Source organism: Telopea speciosissima, chromosome 4 (genome assembly GCF_018873765.1).
Source record: "Telopea speciosissima isolate NSW1024214 ecotype Mountain lineage chromosome 4, Tspe_v1, whole genome shotgun sequence".
In the NCBI taxonomy this organism is placed as follows: Eukaryota; Viridiplantae; Streptophyta; class Magnoliopsida; order Proteales; family Proteaceae; genus Telopea; species Telopea speciosissima.
In genome coordinates, this window is record NC_057919.1 from 53,954,857 (window position 1) to 53,977,435 (window position 22,579).

The following is a 22,579-nucleotide window of genomic DNA, read 5'->3' on the forward strand; positions in this document are numbered from 1 at the left end:
CTTTCGATGGTTGTGGTTGTCGATTCCTCGTAACCTTTCTCCAAAACTTCCTAAAGGATGAAGTCGAGCAATTGGAAAAGGACTTTTATCAGCGCCTTCCAGTAGTGGGTAATTGAAAGACTTTAATTGTTATAGTTTCCATCTTCTCTTCGAATAATTAGGCTTTTCTCTCTAAAGACTGCTTTGACACCACTTATTGATCGTAAGATGTAGCCCAAGAGGGGGGGGGATTAACTAAAAATCCTAAGACTATAATAATTTTGAGGATTTAAGTAAGCTATTATAACAAACAATTAATCACACAAGAAAAGCACATAGGATTTATAGAGAGTTGGCAAATGCCTACATCCTTTGCCTAGTGCAAACTAGGACTTTCACTGTGGTATATAGGGGTTTCAATTCCAAGCCCGACCTGACAGAACCGATCGAGCCGGCCTGGCCCATTTATTAAACGTGTTGGGCTTAAGCCTGACACATTTAGTAATCGGGCAGTCCCAGTGTGGGGTCGTAGCCCATCGGGCTCCCGTCCGGACCAACTGAATGCTAGCCCGACCTTATTTGCTAGTTTTGAAACCTTGTGAACTGAATATTTATGAATTTTAGTGGCGTGTTTGGTCTTTGGATGATCGATCAGGTTTTAACTTAATATGGATCTTGAAAATTTTCACCTCTTGGTCGATGGATTAGGTTATAAATACACACATATTATGTTATAATGTGTTCTCACTCACTCTCACATCAAAGCTAATTCAGTAGCTTGATCCCATGTAACATGAGTAAGCCCAGAAGACATTGGACTTTAGTTGTAGGATTTTTTTTTCACCGTTGATCAAAACTAATAAACCTAGGAAGCGAGGAAGAAAAAGATAAGTTATTTATTCTATTACTCTTAATCTTTTAAGGCCAATTGAAAGTTAATATGCCCACAGCCCGGTTAAGGGCCAATTACACTAGCCCGATCAGCCTCAACACTCAAGAGAGCAAGAGAGCAAGGAAGAAGAAAGAGAGAAAGAGAGAGAGAGACAGGGACGATCTCCAAGGGGGGGATTTGCCCAAGCATAGCTAGTCGTCCCCCCTTGGCTGTGTTTAAATAGATGAGATTCTAATGAACCTCATTCCCAGTGAGAGTCTAACACTCTCTCTCCTATTTGACTTAAAACCCTAATGGGCTTTTAATTAGCGAATAAGCAAAATCTAAAAGAAAATAATTATAATTAATAAATTTTAAAATCAATGGGCCTTAAATAATTAGCATACTAGTTTAAATAAATTAATTACTAATTAGTAAATCCCAAAAATACCCCTGTATACCAATTCATGCACTAACCCTCCACTAAACAACATCGTCTTCATGGAATCTAAGGGCATGTACACTAGTACTGCCAAACCCCATTCCATGGTACATGTCCGTATCAGAGCGTCTGTGTACATGATCGAAATGCAAAACATGATTAAATAATTTAATTAAATACAAAATTATAAATTATCATTTTATGTGAAAACATGTTTTTCAAAAACCATTTAACAAAACTGTACAACATCCTAATTCTAATCTGACCATCCACAGACTAACTCCCTTTGATGTTCCTTGATCGAGTAGTGAAGACCATATTGAGTGACTCTTTCACTCACATACTATTATGCATTCGCAGAACACCGGCTTTAGTTCTCTTGAACCGCATTCATTGGTGAAGCAAAGAATAGGCTCACATCATGCAGTGACAAGGTCCTCTCAGGTACTAGGTCTCGGTGACATATGTCTATCCTAAACCTACATATGACAGTAATACATGAGGGAATCGACAAAATAAGATTTTTCGTCATTACACACATCAACATATGCGTACTCGCATTCGTACCCCAACATCAAACATGTCTAGACATACCCAATGTGATGACCATATGATAAGAGCTGCCTAACCCAAACCTTATTTGTGACTACTAATTCAAAGTAATACTTATGGACATACATTGCTCAAAAAGTTTATATCGCATGTGTTCATATATTAAACAAAAATGTATGAAATGTTTAATACATAATAAACCGGATCAAACCGGATTGAACTGGGTTTGATGGACACACATATCCAACAGTATGCTAGTCACACTGCCTAGTCTTAGGGAGTGGGGTGTGATAATTGATCCGAACAATTTTGAGTAATTACTAGGATTCATCACTGTGATATTGGCACCAACATTGGCGACAATTTATTTTATATATACTCGGATTCATCACTGTGATAACTATCATCCTTTCCACGAACTAAGAGAATTCTTGAAAAAGACAGGATGAAGCATTTAGTTACCAATCCTGCACCAATCAATAAAAAATCCCACCCTCGTTTTTCAATCCCTCAAAAAATGAAGAATAAACATGAGAAAAAGAAGAATTGTTGCCGATGCAAGCTGTTTACGCGGGATATGCCATCCCACTTACCACCGTCACTGGAAGCACCAATGTTGGGTGCTCAAAACAACCCAATTATCGTTGTGGAGGACTCATATGTGGGTAATAAAAAAAAACATCACACATTTGGTAGCCACAAATCCAGGAAACCAGAAAATGATTTGAAGGTGATCCGAATATCAGAGAGTGAAGATGATGTAGATTCACAACACATACGTGATGAAATACATCACTTATACGGGGCCGATGTGGCAAGAGAACTTGGTCTTTTAGATTCACATGGTACTGATGATAAAGAGTCGGTCTCTTTAACTTCAAAGAAGAGACGTAGAAATGGAATAGAAAAAAAAAAACAAAAGGGAAGGCCATCATTCCACTTACCCCATCTGCGAATGGAAAGAAAGAGAAAACAAAAGGGAAGGCACCCGCACCACTTACTCCACCTGCAAATGGAAAGGGAAACAAGGTTGTTCGCACTGTCCTACCTACTAACGGAGGAATAAATTAAATTTTTTGAATAAGTCTAGTTTCTTCTCTTTCTTCGTACTCTAAGAGGAATAAGTTTAGTTTCTTCTTTTTCTTTATTTCTTTTTCATCCTTCATTTGATTTAGCTATGAGAGATATTGGAGTGTAATCAGTTTTCATGAGAATTTATGAAGAATCATAATCCATGTTAATTATGACACTTTTTTCTCAATCCACCAATTTTTTATTTTTCCTACTCTGATTTTATTGGTCTAGCCAACCGGTCTGTTCCAGCCAAGATCTGCCATTACGATTGGCCACAAACATCTTTATAACTTGATGGATCACTGCCTTCTTTGCATAAACAAAGTAGGAGAAGGCTTCATAGGAACTGGAAAATATTTTTTGATACAAAGTAGGATTTAATTTCACAGTGATGTTGTTCTGTTTTGAGGTTTCTTGTGTGACTAAAATTCTTACAGATTTCTGAATCCATCTGTTGGAATAGAACCTATTCCTGATATTCTGTTCTTTGTGGCCTTAGTTTTTTTTTCCTGGAGTTCTAGTCTCATTATCCACTTCTTGGTGAATATGAAATTTACCTAAATATTCTGTCATCAAATTTATTTGTTGTTGTTGAGTCAATGACTTGACAGCAAGAATGCAGTCCAACTATCCTTTGTGTGAGTTGTGAAGAAAACACATCAAATCTTATTGTGAGATCTAAAATTTAAAGGATCATCATCACCCTATGGAGATAAAAGAATTTAAAAGCTTCAGAAAATTTAACCTTCTAAAACCCTTGAACATTTATACTTGCATGCTTGGATCTGATAAGCCTCTGAAGAAAAAATGTAAATCAAGGCTTTTCCATCATCTGTATTTTATATAGCAACTGCTATAACTTTACATGTACTACGTAAAGTAATTTTTTTTAACAAATATCTTGTATATTTTAGAACTAAAAGCCACTATGAAAAGCCCTAGGAAGGGGGTAACAAAGGCTGGCTATGATACAAAGGACCCAATCAATAATGATGGCTATTGCTTTACTCCAAAAAGCTATTTTACTTCCCTAACGATGGGAACTCTCTCATGCTGGATTTTTTTTCAATTCAATGATGACAGTTCTGATCAAGATCTACTATTGGACATTCCATCCAATGGTGCTTTCCCTCAAGTAGAGCTTTTACCCACATCAAGCTTCAGCAGTCAAAAGGCAAGCACTTGCAATGTTGTACACCGAAATAGAGACACTTCTGCTGAACCTGGAGAGAGCATCCATGGTCAGTGCTTTTTGCATGCTACAATGGAGGAGTATATGTAAATGCAGTTTAGGGTTGTTTTTTCCTTACCTCCCACACACCCCCTTCCCCCCACATTCCTAGATATCAGTATCCTGATCTATTGATACTTTTGGAATGTTAAGTGATGGAGGTATGTGGGTCTTTCTCTCTTTTTTCCTTTTGTTTTCTTCTTTCTTGTAGTTTTCTGTATTGGCTGATAGAAGTTTGTAATATATTGCTCAGCATTGCAATGGAAGTTTTGTCTAGAGCTTGAGGGAATTGAGTTCAACATGTACTTATTTTAGTTACTAACTTGCAAATAAACTTTGAGATATGCTTTAATAGCTCACTTTTATAATAGTTAAAAATTGGCACCGTCAAACAACAGACTCTAAGGGTCTGTTACAACAAATAAACATTTGGATTCATAGGTTATTCATTTACAAACCTACTTTTATGCATTACTATAAGTAACAATTCAAAACATAGATAACGAACGAAACAAACCTCTATAGTTTGACTTTGGCTAAGCTTCAATGTACAAGTCCTCTAATTGTGACCTCTCACTCCACAATAGCAACATGTCTTCTATTTTTTCTCTAAATTCTTGTTGGGCTTTATTTATGACTTTTCAAACCATGACCTATCCCTTTCTCTTTCGGTCTTTCCTTAGTTTGACAATCAAGTGGGTTATCAACATATTTATGTTTCTCGTCAATTCCAACTTCTACACTGGTTGCACACGCCATTCCGTTCAACTTAGTAATATTGTTATTGATGTATTCAATGGCAACAATGATCGAGCTACGGACATACAAAGTTCAGAGATAATTTCATTTGCTGAAATCTTCATATTACAAGAGAGGAGCAACCTTATAAATAGGCACCAAGGTAAACCATGGTTACTTAGGTGGTACAAACCATAGTTAACCGACATATAAACCATAGTTACTTTAGGTACAAACTATAGTTACTTTAGGTACAAACTATAGTTACTTTAGGTACAAACCATAGTTACTTTACGACTAATTGGTGTCGAGCCCACTGTCACTGGAGTACGGGATAAAAAGGTCAAGAGCATGGTCTACTTCAAATTCTAGATTTTCACTCATGATGCGGTGGATGACTGGATGTTGAAGTTCATTGTTGACTTCCCAGGTAGTGCTAGTGCTTTGAAGGAGACAGGCAGGCAAAGTGGTGGGGTCGACATGATTATGGGCGCACATAGTATTCATGAAGGCAAATCATTTTTCCTTAGTGGAATCCGACTCGTCACGGTGGGTGAAGAGATCCTCTTGGCTGGTTCCATGGAGGAAGAAGATAGGATCATATGCAATCAGATGGTGCTCAAGAATAGGAGGTGAAACAAGATCATGGTGGATGAAGTCAGGGGGGCGATGAAAGATGTAGGTGACGAAAGGGTTGTCATCAAGATCGGAGAGCATGGCTAGCCAGTGAGAAATAGGGGCGAATAGACGGAGAAAACGGGCTAGACATTGAGGTCTTTGGAGACGAAAATAGTAGGTGCCTGTAGGATTGGAGAAAACATTGGAGACTGTACTGAGATAATGGTGAAGAGTGTGACGGTTAAAAGTCATCGCAATCCAATGGACTGCTAGAAGATGCCAGAAGAACACAACACATTCTTTGTCAAACAGAGCTGGATTAATAGTGAAGGGGGTGAGGTAAGGATAGTCTGGGTGGCAAACTACCCAGTCATACTAAAGACCATTTTTGTTAACAATGGAGAATATGACAGATTGGTATGTGGAGATACTGTTGGCCTGTAGGACTCTAAGGGAGATCTCACTATATATTGGAATAGGGAGAGCTGGGAGAAGGGTGATTAATTGGTCAGCTAGTGGTGGTGTGGAGGAGGAAGATGCTCCGGGAGTTAGAGGCATACAGAGGACAGGGATGGAGTAGGAAACGGGAGGCTTTGTCCTTGAGAGGAAGTCAGCCAAGACGTTGTCTTTACCCTTAACATGTTTGACCTTGAACAACCACTGAGAGAACCATTGTGCCCATCATAATAGTTGAGACTCCGGGAGATGCTTCTGTTTGAATTGGAGCATTCGAGGGAAGGAGGTCATGTCCATCTCAACCTGGAATGTATGTCCCACCAAGAAGAATTGGAATTTTTCTATTCCACGATGAGCTGCAAGGATTTCCTTGAAGGTAGAGTGGTAATGTTGTTCGGATGGTTTGAATTCACCACTGCGATAACCACACACTCTGCACTTTTTGTCCGGGGTTTCTTTTTAACCGTCACACTCTTCACCATTATCTCAGTACAGTCTCCACTGTTTTCTCCAATCCTACAGGCACCTACTATTTCCCTCTCCAAAGACCTCAATGTCTAGCCAGTTTTCTCCGTCTGTTCGCCCCTATTTCTCACTGGCTAGCCATGCTCTCCGATCTTGATGACGACCCTTTCGTCACCTACATCTTTCATCGCCCCCCTGACTTCATCCACCATGATCTTGTTTCTCCTCCTGTTCTTGAGCACCATCTAATTGCATATGATCCTATCTTCTTCCTCCATGGAACCAGCCAAGAGGATCTCTTCACCCACCGTGACGAGTTGGATTCCACTAAGGAAAATGGTTTGCCTTCATGAATACTATGTGCGCCCATAATCATGTCGACCCCGCCACTTTGCCTGCCTGTCTCCTTTAAAGCACTAGCACTGCCTGGGAAATCAACAACGAACTTCAACATCCAGTCATCCACCGCATCATGAGTGAACATCTAGAATTTGAGCTGGACCATGCTCTTGACCTTTTTATCCGGTACTCCAGTGACAGTGGGCTCGACACCGATTAGTCGTAAAGTAACCATGGTTTGTACCTAAAGTAACTATGGTTTGTATGTCGGTTAACTATGGTTTGTACCACCTAAGTAACCATGATTTACCTTGGTGCCTATTTATAAGGTTGCTGGCTAACCATAATGCATCTAACCTCTCACGTCGGCCTTCCAGTCCAATTAGAACAGGGGGTAGTGCGACACGTGATTCACGCCGCCACCGGTATGGAAGATATTGATCTGAAATTTTGAAAAGATTGCTACACAGCAACACACTAAAAGCATGACGATAAATTATACCCCAAAACTCAAATTCCAGACAAGTATGTACAAGAAATCAAGTCAGATCTTTCCGAATGAATAACAGTATGAACCCCCACTAATGTTCCGTACCGTCTCACCAACTATACACTGGGCTCTATGAGGATAGATGCATACTGGAAGGATTCTAATAGTTGGTTCTGGATAAATCGAAAGCATACAAAGTCAAGGTTTTGTTTGCCTGATTTTCAATTGGAGCTTTGGTTAAGAACCTGATGTTGTTAACCTTCTGTTGAACTGTTTTATGTTCTCTTACTTGGTCCAAAAATTCAATAATTCTACCAATCTAAAAATATATATACCAATATTTTGTTTGGTACGAAGAAGATTTACTAATGAGAATCATGTGTATAGCTAGTGGCTTCAGATAAACAAAGATCATTAAGCCACGGAGTGGTAATCGGCCAATCTGTCATACATATGATAGACAAGGCCTTCCTTGCCAAGGCATCTGCAATTACATTCATAGCCCTTGGAACAAAAAGAAAAGAAACATATACAAAAGTAGAACATAACTCACAAACATCTCCAACGACAACTGCAACATCAAGTGGTGGAACACAGTTTGGATCATCAATAGAGCTAATAATCTCCTTATTGTCTGATTCCACAAGGAGATTTGTGATTCCTAACTCATGAGCTTGCATTAATGCTTCTCCTTGGATTGCAGAGGATAAGACCTGGGAAATAAAGAGTGCCTTTAGAGGACACCCATTGTCATCCCTAAAAAAACTCCCAGTCCGCCAACAGTATCTCCTTGAGGATTTGTAGCATCACAATTCACCTTTATGAAATCCAGTGGAGGGGCATTCCACTGATCATTTTCATTACTTGAATTGGCACTCGAATTAGTTTGAGAAAGGTTTGTAGAGGTAATAACCGACTGGAACTCAAGGAATGCACTTTCAACTACAGAGATTACCTCAATTGGTGTCCAAACCTTTGTTTTGAATACTCCATCATTTCTAGCACGCCATAAATACCGGCATATTAAAGAATCACGGGAGAGAGATTCTCGAGCAACCTTCTTATCTTGGTGTATCAATAGATCCCAACTACTCAGCCAATCTGCCAATTTTATTATTCTATCCGATGGAGGAATATAGGATAGAGGACTCCCGTACCAAACTACTTTGGTGAAAGGACGTTCAAATAGGAGATGATCTATCGATTCTTTAGCCACCCCAAATCTATGTTAAGTAGGATTTATTGGAACATGGGGAGAAGAAAGGCCCTCACCCGATGCTAAACCATCATTACAAGCTTTCCACATGAATGATTTTATCTTTGGCAGCGTCTATAAAGACCAAATGCGGTTCCAAACACTCATATAAATTTGGTCCCATTGATGTAAGCGAGAAGTGGAAAAACCCAAGGTCACCATTTCCTCATTGATACTCACCAAAAGATAATAAGCCGACTTGACAGTAAAACCACCATTCCTTGAAGCTCCCCAAACTTGCTTATCTTCTCTTGGAAAGAGACTAAGCTTAATTTTAGACATTGCAGCAATTTTTGAAAGTTGAAAATATTAATTTAATAAATCTGTTCTCCAAGTTCTAGAGATTGGATCTATTGACTTGGATATCTTTGGCAGTAAACACCCTAGTGGCCGCGAGTGTGAGATCTTGAAGTGTGGTAGTGTTGGAACCCACCTATCACTCCAAATATCAACCCTATTACCATCTTCAATGCTCCAGATCAGCCCTCCCAACAAGGTGTTTCTCCCTTCTATCAAACTTCGCCAGCCCATGATGGCTTTCCCACTCTTGCATTCAGAAAATCAATATTAGGGAAATAAATAGATTTTATAAAGCGAGCCCAAAAAGAATCAGGGGAGGACCATAGACACCATACCACCTTTGCAAAGAATGCTTGGTTTTGTATCCTTAAATCTTTAAAATCCAATCCCCCACGGTTCGTTGGGCGACATAACCTTGACCACGAAATCCAATGAATTTTAGACTCTATCTCCAAACCTCCCCAGTAGAAATTAGATGCTGTTTTTCTAATGGAATCATGGTGTGAGGCAGGGAATTTGAAATGGGACCCAGCATAGTTTGATATAGGAGAGATACCTGCTTTGGGGAGGACTTCTTTCCAGCATGTGACAACAGATTTTTCTTCCATCCTTGAAGCTTGTTTAGGGTTTTCTCCTTTACATCTTGAACGAGATCCTTCTTTAAAATTCCAAACTCCGTTACCAATATTAGTTGTTATATATTAAGTAAACTAAATAAATATATCTCATATGTAATAATAAATATCAATTATAAAATATTCTAGGCGGATAAGTACCTGTCCAATAAAGTCTTATAACAACGTTTGGGATTTAACATACTTCTTAATAGCAGTATTCATTGATTCACATTCATTAGATGTCCTCATCCCAGCAAACAAATAGAAATTTAAATATGGCTTGGCCCACTACTTACGGATTTTGTACACCTTCTCCATTCTCTTATTCAAATCAAACCGTAGTTCTCAAGCATGCAAGGCCATTGAATTCCAAATTTTTCAATAGTTTCTAACTTATTCAATTTGTGAAAGACATCATAAAACTCATTCAACTTTGCACCCAACCTCGGACCCACCCAACTTGGGATTTTCTTACCTAAGTGCCACATACACAAAACATGCTTTGTGCGAGAAAACAAAATTTGAATGGCATCTTGAATGGCATGATCTTGGTCAATGATGATGGTTTGAGGAGCTTTTCCACCCATAAAATTTATAAAAATCTACTTACCATAAGAATAATAAATATGAGTACAAGATACTCTAGACAGTAACTACAATCCAAAAAATAGTGTTTAATAGTTTAAAATTTGATTATTTACCTTAAATGTCCATTGGAAGGACTCAGTTGTCTCATTTGTTAGCACACAACAATCGAAAGCACAACTTGAACCATGATTTTTTACACCGACCCAAATATCTACCAACATTTTGTATATGTTTAATTTATACATCTTGTCAAACACTATGACATCTCCATAATATTGATACCATATAGAGACGCCGAATGTGACCAAGCAATATGCTTCAGTCAATTATCATCATTAATCACATATTCATACCGAAAGTCAGTCTTTTTTCTTCAATTTCTTGTAAATAAACACAAGTCTATTTGCATCATTCTTCTTCTTGATAGTTTTGGCAACCCATAAGAAATTATAAGCATCCCTTGAGTTAAAAGGAAGTCCACCACACCAACATTAAGTTCCTTTTCTAAAATCAATATCATTTTCCTAACAAGAACCCATGCTTCACTAAGGGTCGACAAAAGGTCTCTCATTGTTCTGATATGTGATGATACGAAGCTAAATGATGCACTTCGTTCTAGGTAAAAAGCTCGTGATTGTGCTAATTGTTGAATCGATACACCCTCGAAACCCGTAAATTACCATTCTTTACCTCTCTCACACTCATGTAGGCATGCCAATTACATCTCTGTTTATTTGTTATTCTTCTATTTCTGCAGGTAGTTTTGGGGATTTTCAAAACCATTATTTTCATGGACCAGATTCCCCAAAGCATCATTGTCATTACTACCACCCATATTATCATCATCGTTGTGTGTTCTTTAATTAGTTGGATAACTATCTCCATTAGCATTTACCTTCTTCTGTCTTTCGTAAGTTCTAAAGCATACAAAGTCCTTCCTATGTACACCTCTATCACCCCAGTCCCAATTAAAAGTGTGTTGTTTCCTAACAACAAACCCATGAGCTTTTGCATGCCGCACATAATGCTCAAATGCATCTTCATAGTTGGGGAACTCTTGACCTTCCCGCATCCAACTCAGTGACAATATCATCCAATTCTTGGTCATTGTTTGATCCAAATCTAGAAACATCAACATCATGTTTCCCACATTCTAAAGCCTCCCTTCTTCATAAATTGGTCGTTCAATTAAAAGTGGTTCCATCTACAAATATAAAGCATAAATAATATACTAGATTAGTTTAGAATTTCCAATAAATCATCATATATATACAAACTAAAATCAAATAAAAACACTACTAAAATGATTTGCATTGATCTAGGGAATTAAAGACATACCAAATTAAGAATACTAGAGATGCAAATAATGACATATCAAATTTTAAATTCTCACAAATTGAATAAATCTCAAGTGAATATCCATTTGTAATGCATATGTATCATCCAAGGTGTTTAGAAACCTTAGAGAGTGTGTAGTTACAATGTTTTCCTGTAAACACCTCTCAAGCATACAAAATTTTAAACTACAAATAAAAACTTCATAAGTAACAAATGTTTGACTATTCATATATCTTTGTTTTATCTCCTTTCACAAATAACGGTTTCAAATTGAACAACGACAAAGTCAAAATGAAAAAAAAATATGAAATCACAAATGCATTACAGATATAATAATAAGAATAGGGCAAAAAATTCATAGCCTTTTTGTCATTGGCCGTAATAGCATTTCATCTTCAACCCTTGAGAAATTTTTTCTCTAAAACTAAAATAAAAAAATAAAAAAAAGAAGACAAGGTAGATCGCATATTTGATCTCCAAAACACCATTTTTCAGTATCAATTGAGTCTGAACTTGAGATTTGTGGGAGTGTACACGAAGAAAGATTTCTGCAACATTTGGAACAGAAATTAATTTCTAATATTGTAGAGGAATTGAGGAACCGGGTGGGGAAGAAAATATCAAAAGACAAGATAGGATAGTAAATATAAGGCATTATCTGAGAGAATTCTTCATCGTATCACATGTTGTAAATAGTGGTCGGAACTGCCAAACGGGTAAGCAGGGTTACTGTCTCTCTCGAGTGCTCACCTTACCCTCAGTCAGTCTCCCTAAACCAAATGATATCAGTTACTCATAATAAAAGGGAAAATAAACACAGTATATTTAGAACTGCAGGTTTGAAGGGCCAACATAAAGTTTGTGGATTGCAACAGGAGGATACAGAATTATGTTATATGGTGCAATAAAATCTTTTTGATAAGGAACCCAAGCTGAAAAAAGAAAGTAACAGCAGATAATGCAAAGACAATTCAATGTGAGTGACTTCGCCAATTCAAGATCATTTGTTTCCAAGGAAATAAAACCACAAAACTAAATGATATTAGCCTTAGCTGAGTTAGATAGGTTTATGAGTTTGAGGTTGCCCTCATATTTGGTACAATAGATCTAAATCTTGATTTGGGCAACGAAAAACAGCAGGATAGGTGAGAGAATTACAATCTTAAAAAGACATACCATTAATTCCAAGAGAAAAAAAGAAAAAAGGGGAAAATGAAAATTGATAAGAACATGCAAATATTCTTTCCCTTTTTTTGAATGAGCACTACAATGTACAAAAGTAATGAAACTAGCCAAAAAAATCTATGAAACAAACTGTAAAAAATTTATCTAAAATCAACAGACAAATAATCATAATAACCTTAGAAACATTTGCAAATAATAATCCATGGCTCCATCCTTTTGTTGGACAAGTGTGTGTCCATCAAACCCGGTTCAGTCCGGTTCAACCCGGTTCACTTTTGTATTGAACATTTATACATTTTAGTTTGATATTGTCACATGCGATATAAATTTTTTGAGCATTATGTGTCCCTAAGTTTTACTTAAAATGGTAGTCACGACTAGGGTTTGGGCTGGGCACCCTTATCATATGGTTGTCGCATTGGGTATGCCTAGACATGTGATGTCAGGGTACGAATGCGAGTGCTCACATGTTTGATGTGTGCATTGGCGAAGAATCTACTTTGTCGATTCCCTCATGTATTACTGCTAGATGTAGGAAGGGATAGACATGTGTCACCGACACCCTGTACCTGAGGGAACCCTATCACTGCAAAGTATGATCGCATTCTTTGGTTCATCAATGACTGAGACTCAAGCGAGTCAAAGCCAGTGTTCTGGGAATGCGTGAACACTTTGTGAGTGAAGGAGTTATCCAACATGGTCGCCACTGCCCGATTGGGGAACACCAAGATAGAGACTGTCCGTGCATGGTCGATTCAGAATCTGGATCCAGTACCATTTTGGAAATGGTTTTGCAAAATTTATTTTACATAAAATGATACATTATTTTTAGTTATTTTAAATAAAGTGTTTAATCGAGTTTTACGGGACCCAATCAGATGCACAGACGCTCGTATATGGACACGTACTATGGATTAGGGTTTGGCAGTACATGTGTACATGCCCTAGATTCCATAATGATGGTGTCGATTAGTGGGGGGGTTGTATATGATTATTGTTATCATATAGGGAGTTATTTGGAATCTGCTAATTTAATTGGCTCTTTGTTTAATTAATGGATATGGTGCTAATTGTAATTATCCATTAATAATTAAATAAAGAATCTAATTAAAACTTTCCCTATTAGATTCTGCTTCTTCACCTGTGTAGCATTTTGAGTTTAAACAGAACTGCCAAAAAGAGAGAGAGAGAGAGAGAGAGAGAGAGAGAGTCAGACTCTCACTAGGGATTTATTAAATCCTACTGGGATTTAATTATTTCAAAACATTATAAATAGATGACCAAAAAACGCAGAAGGGAGAAGCTCTCCACATTTTTTTTGAGCAAACACTCTCTCTCCTACGTTTTTGGTTTCTCTCTCTCCCTCTTGTGATCTCTCTTCTTCTTCTTGCTTCTCTCATCTGTGTTTGAGAGTTAGGATTTGAGAAACCCTAGATCTGTGCTGAAGAGTTCGAGAGCATCTGGGATTGGCTTGAAGAACCTTGGTAGCACCATTGGAGGTTCAGATCTGTTTGCTTGGAGCGCTCACTGGAGGAAGAACCATTGTCTATTGGAGGAGCAACACTTGAGGCTCACCAGGTTAGTAGGTTTTTATTAATTCCTTCAGTTTATTGATTATTAATATTTATGGGATATGAAAGAAACTCGAATCGATTAATTTCCGCTGCGCATTCGAGTATGGGATGGACCCCTCTTGCCATGTGATGGACTAGAGATGAATTTCTTCATCCCTATTGTGATATTTAATTTTATGGGACGCAATAGGGAAGGAGAAACCCTAATAGGGATGCACAAGGGTTCCCATGGGCGACCATGGGAATCCCTAAAATTTAATGGGGCACCCATGGGACACCATGGGATAACCCAGGGCGTGCAAAACCCTAATTTTTCTGTATATTGGTTTCCCTAGGGAACCATGGTTTGATCCCTGGACCGTAGTTATGCCTACAGTGTGGTATCAGAGCCACCTTTCCCACCCATGAATATTGAATAATTAATGGTTAATATGATTATCATGAGTGGGATGCAAGTTGGCACATAGGTGGTTAGAATATGATTGTTGTAGCAACCTTCCCGTGTGCACATGGGTAGTTACAAAGTTGTTAGTGTAACAACCTACCCATGTGATGATGGATTTGGTTTGTTTTATTTATTCCAATTATTGAAGCATGTATCCAATTAAGAAGTGATTATTAATTTTATTAATTTAAATTTTTTAATCATGTTTTATATGTGGGGGGGGGGGAGCGCACGCTGTCAAGCCACTGCACACGCCCTCCCCTTGTTCCTTGCCCTTGTGCACATGCCTTAATGGGCTGCTGCCTGCTGGCAGCAAGCTTGCGGGCAGCGGGCCTATAGGCTGCTGTCCGTGGGCTTTAGCCTGTGGGCAGCAAGCCTACAGCCTGCAGCCATGGGCCTAAAGGCTGCGCAGGGAGTGCCTGCAGCCTGCGCATGCGGGCTGCATGCAACCCCCTTGTTTTCCCTCCGGTTTAACATTAAAAAAAAAAAAAAAAAAAAAACAAGATTTTCCAAAACAGTATTTTTATTAATATGTTTTGTTTTTGGGAGGAAGAAGATGGGTGAAGGGATTCTTTCCTCCACCCACTTGTAATTAAAATTGTGATTTTAATTTTATGGGCTTGGATACATGTTATCACATGAGATGTGGTGGTTCAATAATTGATGGAATCCATGTTATAATTTTTGTTACATGTTATCACATGAGATGTGGTGGTTCAATAATTGATGGAATCCATGTTATAATTTTTGTTTACTTGCTATAATGCCATGCATGAAATTATATTATGATGTGATTATGGGAATGACATTCTAATAAATGGATGGATTGTTTATGTATGTGATACATGGGGTTATGGGTGGATGTGATGCTTCTCTCTCTTTCTCTCTCTCCCCATTTCTTTTTTATAAACAAATGTACTCCACCCCATGGGCAGCCCAAATGGTGGGTTGGTTTCTCCATGCGGGGTTTCTTTATTATTATGGAAAGGAAAGTGTATAGAATTTTTCCTAGATTTCCATTGTAATTTTAGAGGAGCTAGGACTCCCAGGGCATGTTGATGGTGATCCACATGTGGCGCTCAAAGCTTATGGAGATGCAAGTCACCTATTTTGAAGACGTGATCGGGCAGAGGAGATGATCGAGGCGTGGCATCCATGGCATGATAATTGCACCCAAAGTTATTAGTTTTTATTTTTATTGGGAGGGTTCTTTAATTGCTTCTGATAAAAATGCCGTCATCCCATAATCACTTTTAATTAATGTTGATTAATTATGAATGTTTAAATCTGTCCATGATATGTGAGAGTTGATTAATCCCTCTTGATTGATAATACATGTATAATATGGACTAGTCTTAATCGGTAAATATGTCCATGGTCTCCTATTGAAGATAAATGTAGAAAGTGTATGACATGACCTGGCATAAGTCGATAGGACATTGTCAGGACCTCTGTCACACATTCATCTATATTTACCTCTATCGAGATACGTTAGGGTATGGATAGTGAGAGGGCACTGCGATAGTGGGTCATCTTTCATGATTCCATGATTCTAACTAATGTGATAGGTAAGTACATGACTTGGGTGTGTGTCAGCCGACAGGATCTGGACATGGCACCCAGGTGGCCAAAAATATTGGAAGCCCATGAGACGGACAGCTTAGTCCACACTACCATAGTGTGTATAATGACCCCCGACAGAGTAAGTTATGCATGCAAGGGTTGTAGGTATCCAATTCATCTTTTGGGTTATGAGGAAAACCCAAATCATGAAAGACCATTGATGTGTGAGTGCTCAATTTATTAATTTCAATGGTTATTAATTAACATGTGGTAATTTACTTGTGTATGTGTAGATAATTATACAATGGCTGCCGTTAATTCCAACATTTTGGCACTCATTAGTGAATACAAACTTAACGGTATAAACTATGTCGATTGGTACTGGAGCATTAAGTTGCTCCTGACTGCTGAAGGACTGTACACAGTTCTAGATGAACAAGTTCCTCCTTAACCTGATTCGAACAATTTTGAGGCAAATGAAGAGATGCAGGAGTTCCTCATGAGGGATTCCAAGGCATCACTCTATATCTTAGGATTATAGGAAAAGTCAGTTGTAGACTCAGTCAAGGATATACGCACTGCTGGGGGTAAAATGGATAAGCTTGCTGAATTGTTCAACAGGCAGTTGACACACGCACATTCTGATGTGATGAGTCAAATCCATAACTCCAAGATGTCCCAAGGGACTCCAGTGATTGATCATGTAATGAAAATGATTAATCTGTTTGAAAAATTGGAATCCATAGGGACTGATTTCAACTTGCGATACAAGACTGATGTGATCTTAGCGTCACTCACTTCTGCCTACGCACCTTTTAGGATGTCCTACAAGATGTCCAAGAAGGAGATGGAACTCACCGAGCTTGCTAATGCACTGGTATAGGCTGAAGTGTCCTTGAAAAAGGATAAGGCTGAGGTCAATGCAACTGAGGCAAAACCTTCTTTAAACGGGAAGAAGAAGAAAAAGGAAAGTAAGGGTAAGACCTTGAAAGCCAAGGGTGGGAAGTCTGGCAGTAAAGGCAAAGGCAAGTGCTTCTATTGTAAGAAGGAGGGTCACTGGAAAAGAAACTGTAGTGCTTACCTGGCAATTTTGAAAGACAAGAAGCCAGATGAAACAGAGGCTGCTAAAGAAGGTACATGTGATGTTCACGTTCTTTATGAGTCCAATTTGTCTTTTGAACAGACCAATTGTTGGTTGGTGGATAGTAGTTCCAATGTTCACATTTGCAATGATTTACAGGGGTTCAAGGAGACAAGGAACCTAGAAAGAAATGAGGTGCATCTTCGGATGGGCACTGGAGCTGAGACCATGGCGATGGCTGTGGAAACTTTTATTTTGAAATTTAGTTCTACTAGTTTAGTTTTAAAGGATTGCTATTATGCACCCTCTTTCAAGAGGAAGATAATTTCAGTTTCAAAACTTATTTTGGATGGATATAGTTTTTTCTTTAATTCTAAGTTAATTATTCATTTTAATAATTCATTTGTAGCATCCAGATATATGCAAAGTGGTTTGTATTTCCTAGATTGCCCTATTAGAACGAATGTAGTTTCAAATGTTGATTTGAAACGAAAAGCAGCTCCAGTGAATTCAACATACCTGTGGCATCTAAGATTAGGTCACATTAATTTGGACCGAATCAGTAGATTGGTGAGGGATGGGCCCTTAGAGAGTCTGAGGGTGAAACCATTCCCCACCTGTGAGTCATACCTTCAGGGCAAAATGACCAAGAAATCCTTTAGCACTAAAGGTACTAGAGCCACAGATCTGTTGGAGTTGATACATACTGACGTGTGTGGACCCATGAACATACAAGCAAGATATGGGTATGAGTACTTTATCACATTCATCGATGATTACTCTAGATATGGTTACATATACTTGATGCATAGGAAATCGAAAGCCTTTGATAAATTCAAAGAATTCCAAGCTGAGGTCGAAAGACAGCTCGACAAACGCGTCAAGTCCTTACGATCAGATCGTGGAGGGGAGTATCTATCGAATGAATTTAAAGATCATCTCATATCACAAGGGATAGTTAGTCAACTAACTAATCCAGGTACACCACAACAAAATGGTGTATCCGAACGACGCAATCGGACCCTATTGGATATGGTTTGGACGATGTTCACTTATAGTGAGCTACCTCTTTCTTTCTAGGGGTACGCTTTAGACACGACGATATATATCTTAAATAGGGTTCCATCTAAGTTTGTAGCCAAGACAACCTTTGAGTTGTAGAAAGGGCGAAAGCCCAGTATTCAACACCTTAGGGTATGGGGTTGCATAACACATGTGCGAAAGCAACAGACAGACAAGTTGGAATCCAGGACTTTGAGATACTATTTCTTAGGCTACCCCAAAGGCACAATAGGCTATTATTTCTATGACCCGATTGACCAAAAGGTCATTGTAAGCAAACACGTCACATTTCTGGAGAAAGAAATGATGACCCAGAGGTCCGAACCAGTAGTCATTAAGGAGCTATCAGATGGCTCAGAAACGTCACTTCCTAAAGTGAGACCAATTGACATACCCATTGAAATACCAACATCTCAAGAACCTCGACCTAGTGGGAGGACTATTAGACCACCCACCAGGCTTACTCTTCTAACCGGAGAGGAAACAGTGGAAGAGTTCCACATGGTATCGGTTGAATCGGATGATGATCCGATGACATACTCTGAGGCACTAAAGGATGTTGATGCCACTAGGTGGCTGGAAGCAATGCGCTCTGAAATCGATTTGATGCATTCCAACAAGGTCTAGACTCTAGTCGATCCACAACTTGGCGTCAAGCCGATTGGATGTAAATGGATCTTCAAGAGGAAGAAGGGCGCAGATGGAAAGGTCAAGAGATTTAAAGCGAGACTGGTGGCAAAGGGTTATACCCAAAAAGAGGGCATAGACTATGAGAAAACCTTTTCACCAGTAGCGATGATGAAATCCATCAGAATTTTATTGGCTATCATCGCACACTTTGATTATGAGATCTGGCAGATGGATGTGCAGACTGCATTTCTAAATGGGTTCCTTCAAAAGGAAATCTACATGGAACAGCCAGAGGGGTTCTCTTCCTTGGAGGAAGAAAGAAAGGTGTGCAAATTGCAGAGGTCCATTTATGGGCTTAAGCAGGCTTCTAGGAGCTGGAACATCAAGTTTGATCAATCAATCAAATTGTTTGGTTTTGATCAAAACATGGATGAATCATGCGTTTACAAGAAGATCTGGAGGGTAGTATGTTTTCTTGTTTTATACGTAGATGACATATTGTTTTAATAATGTAGGTTTTCTTTTATCGTGGTTATCCCGTTTTCAATGAAAGACCTTGGTGAAGCTATATATCCTTGGGATCAAACTCAGAATAATGTCCGCTACCTATAGATAAAGTCCTAACTAGATTTAGTATGGAGAACTCCAAGAGGGAAGTGTTCCTTCGACATGGAGTCAGTCTTTCCAGATCTCAATGTCCTCCGTCTTAGACAGACATTGAAGAGATGAAGAGGATTCCCTATGCCTCAGCAGTAGGGAGTCTTATGTACACTATGTTGTGTACGAGGCCGAACATTTGCTATGCAGTAGGTTTGGTAAGTCGTTATCAATCTAACCCTGGACGCTAGCATTGAAGTGCTGTCAAGAATATCCTCAAGTACCTGAGAAGGACTAAGGAATATTTCTTGGTTTTTGGATATGATCAGTTGTTAGTATTGGGATACACAGATTTGGATTCCCAAACTGACAAGGATGACAGAAAATCTACATCCAGGATGGTATATCTAATGGGTGGAGGTGCCATTGTGTGGCTGAGTGCGAAACAAAAGTCTACAGCCGATTCTACTACCGAAGCAGAATACCTTGCAGCTTGTGATGCAGCAAAAGAAGGTGTTTGGCTGAGGAAATTTCTATCAGATTTGGAGGTAGTCCCTGATCTTGTCAAGGGCTCTATTCCCCTGTTATGTAACAACAGAGGGGCCATTGCACAAGCTAAGGAGCCTAGGGCTCATCAGAGGAACAAGCACGTGCACCGGAAGTATCACCTCATCAGAGAGATTATCCAGCAGGGTGACGTGAGTATCTCCAAAGTGGACACAACTGAAAATGTGTCTGATGCCATGACAAAGGGTTTGTCACCAGCTGTGTTTGAGAAACACATGGAGGGCATGGGTTTAAAATGTATGGGGAATTGGCTTTGATGTACAAGTGGGAGATTGTTGGACAAGTGTGTGTCCATCAAACCCGGTTCGGTCCGGTTCAACCCGATTCACCTTTGTATTGAACATTTATACATTTTAATTTGATATTGTCACATGCGATATAAACTTTTTGAGCATTATGTGTCCCTAAGTTTTACTTAAAATGGTAGTCACGACTAGGGTTTGGGCTGGGCACCCTTTTCATATGGTCATCGCATTGGGTATGCCTAGACATGTGATGTCAGGGTACGAATGCGAGTGCTCACATGTTTGATGTGTGCATTGGCGAAGAATCTACTTTGTCGATTCCCTCATGTATTACTGCCAGATGTAGGAAGGGATAGGCATGTGTCACCGATACCCTATACCTGAGGGAACCCTGTCACTGCAAAGTGTGATTGTATTCTTTGGTTCATCAATGACTGAGACTCAAGCGAGTCAAAGCCAATGTTCTGGGAATGCGTGAACACTTTGTGAGTGAAGGAGTTATTCAACATGGTCGTCACTGCTCGATTGGGGAACATTAAGATAGAGACTGTTTGTGCATGGTCGGTTCAGAATCTAGATACAGTACCGTTTTGGAAATGGTTTTGTAAAATTTATTTTACATAAAATGATACATTATTTACAGTTATTTTAAATAAAGTGTTTAATCGAGTTTTGCGGGACCCGATCAGATGCACAGTCGCTCGTATATGGACACGTACTATGGATTGGGGTTTGGCAGTACATGTGTATATGCCCTAGATTCCATAATGATGGTGCTGATTAGTGGGGGTTGTATATGATAATTGTTATCATATAGGGAGCTATTTGGAATTTGCTAATTTAATTGGCTCTTTTTTTAATTAATGGATATGGTGCTAATTATAATCATCCATTAATAATTAAATAAAAAATTTAATTAAAACTTTCCCTATTAGATTCTGTTTCTTCACCTGTGTAGCACTTTGAGTTTAAACAGAACTGCCAAAAAAAGAGAGAGAGAGAGAGAATCAGACTCTCACTAGGGATTTATTAAATCCTACTGTGATTTAATTAATTCAAAACATTATAAATAGAGGGCCAAAAAACATAGAAGGGAGAAGCTCTCCATGTTTTTTTGAGCAGACACTCTCTCTCCTACGTTTTTGGTTTCTCTCTCTCCCTCTTGTGATCTCTCTTCTTCTTCTTGCTTCTCTCATCTATGTTTGAGAGTTAGGGTTTGAGAAACCCTAGATCTGTGCTGAAGAGTTCGAGAGCATCTGGGATTGGCTTGAAGAACCTTGGTAGCACCATTGGAGGTGCAGATCTATTGGCTTGGAGCGCTCACTGGAGGAAGAACTATTGTCTATTGGAGGAGCAACACTTGAGGCTCACCAGGTTAGTAGTTCTTTATTAATTCCTTCAGTTTATTGAATATTAATATTTATGGGATGCAAAAGAAACTCGAATCGATTAATTTTCGTTGCGCATTCGAGTATGGGATGGATCCCTCTTGCCATGTGATGGACTAGAGATGAATTTCTTCATCCCTATTGTGATATTTAATTTTATGGGACGCAATAGGGAAGGAGAAACCCTAATAGGGATGCACCAGGGTTCCCATGGACGACCATGGGAATCCCTAAAATTTAATGTGGCACCCATGGGACACCATGGGATAACCTAGGGCGTGCAAAACCCTAATTTTTCTGTATATTGGTTTCCCAAGGGAACCATGATTTGATCCCTGGACAATAGTTATGCCTACACCTTTGTCATATGACCAAACATCTCTTATCATTTCCTTCAGTAGAGAGAGAATACTGAAATGAAGGACATCCCCTCATGGCTGTATTCTGAAGTTGAATGTAAAGTGACCTATTGCTTCATGACAGCTTTACTAATTGTCTGAATGGGTCCTTTGATAGAAGTAGAATCAAGGTGAGCTCATACTTGTTGATTTTTGTCAGTTCTTGATTAGCAATATTAACTTAAAAGGGAAATTAGTAACACTCAATTTTAGAAAGAATAAATGATACTACATTGCAAATAGATAGAGATACAACCTAAACCAAGCTATTATTATTATTGTGTGCACTCTTTTTTAGCCTAAAGAAGAAGAGACGAAACTTAATAGTTACCATCATTACATCAAAAAGGGGTAACTAATGGCTCCATTCCTTTCAGGGAGAATAGTGTGTCACATCTACTATTCAGTATAGTGTTCACATGCAGTGAGATAGATAGTGTCCATTGAGAGAGTTCACCCCTCTTATGTACACTACAATCAACTGTCATGCA

At 38.8% G+C, this 22,579-nt stretch overlaps 1 long non-coding RNA gene across 1 annotated transcript; it reads left to right on the forward strand.

The window, feature by feature from the left end:
- Positions 1 to 4,126: 4,126 nt before the first annotated feature.
- On the forward strand, positions 4,127 to 20,805 carry LOC122659923. Its single transcript, XR_006332582.1, has 3 exons — positions 4,127 to 4,519; positions 5,318 to 5,320; positions 20,793 to 20,805. It is a non-coding gene; the product is annotated as an uncharacterized LOC122659923 (long non-coding RNA).
- Positions 20,806 to 22,579: the final 1,774 nt, after the last annotated feature.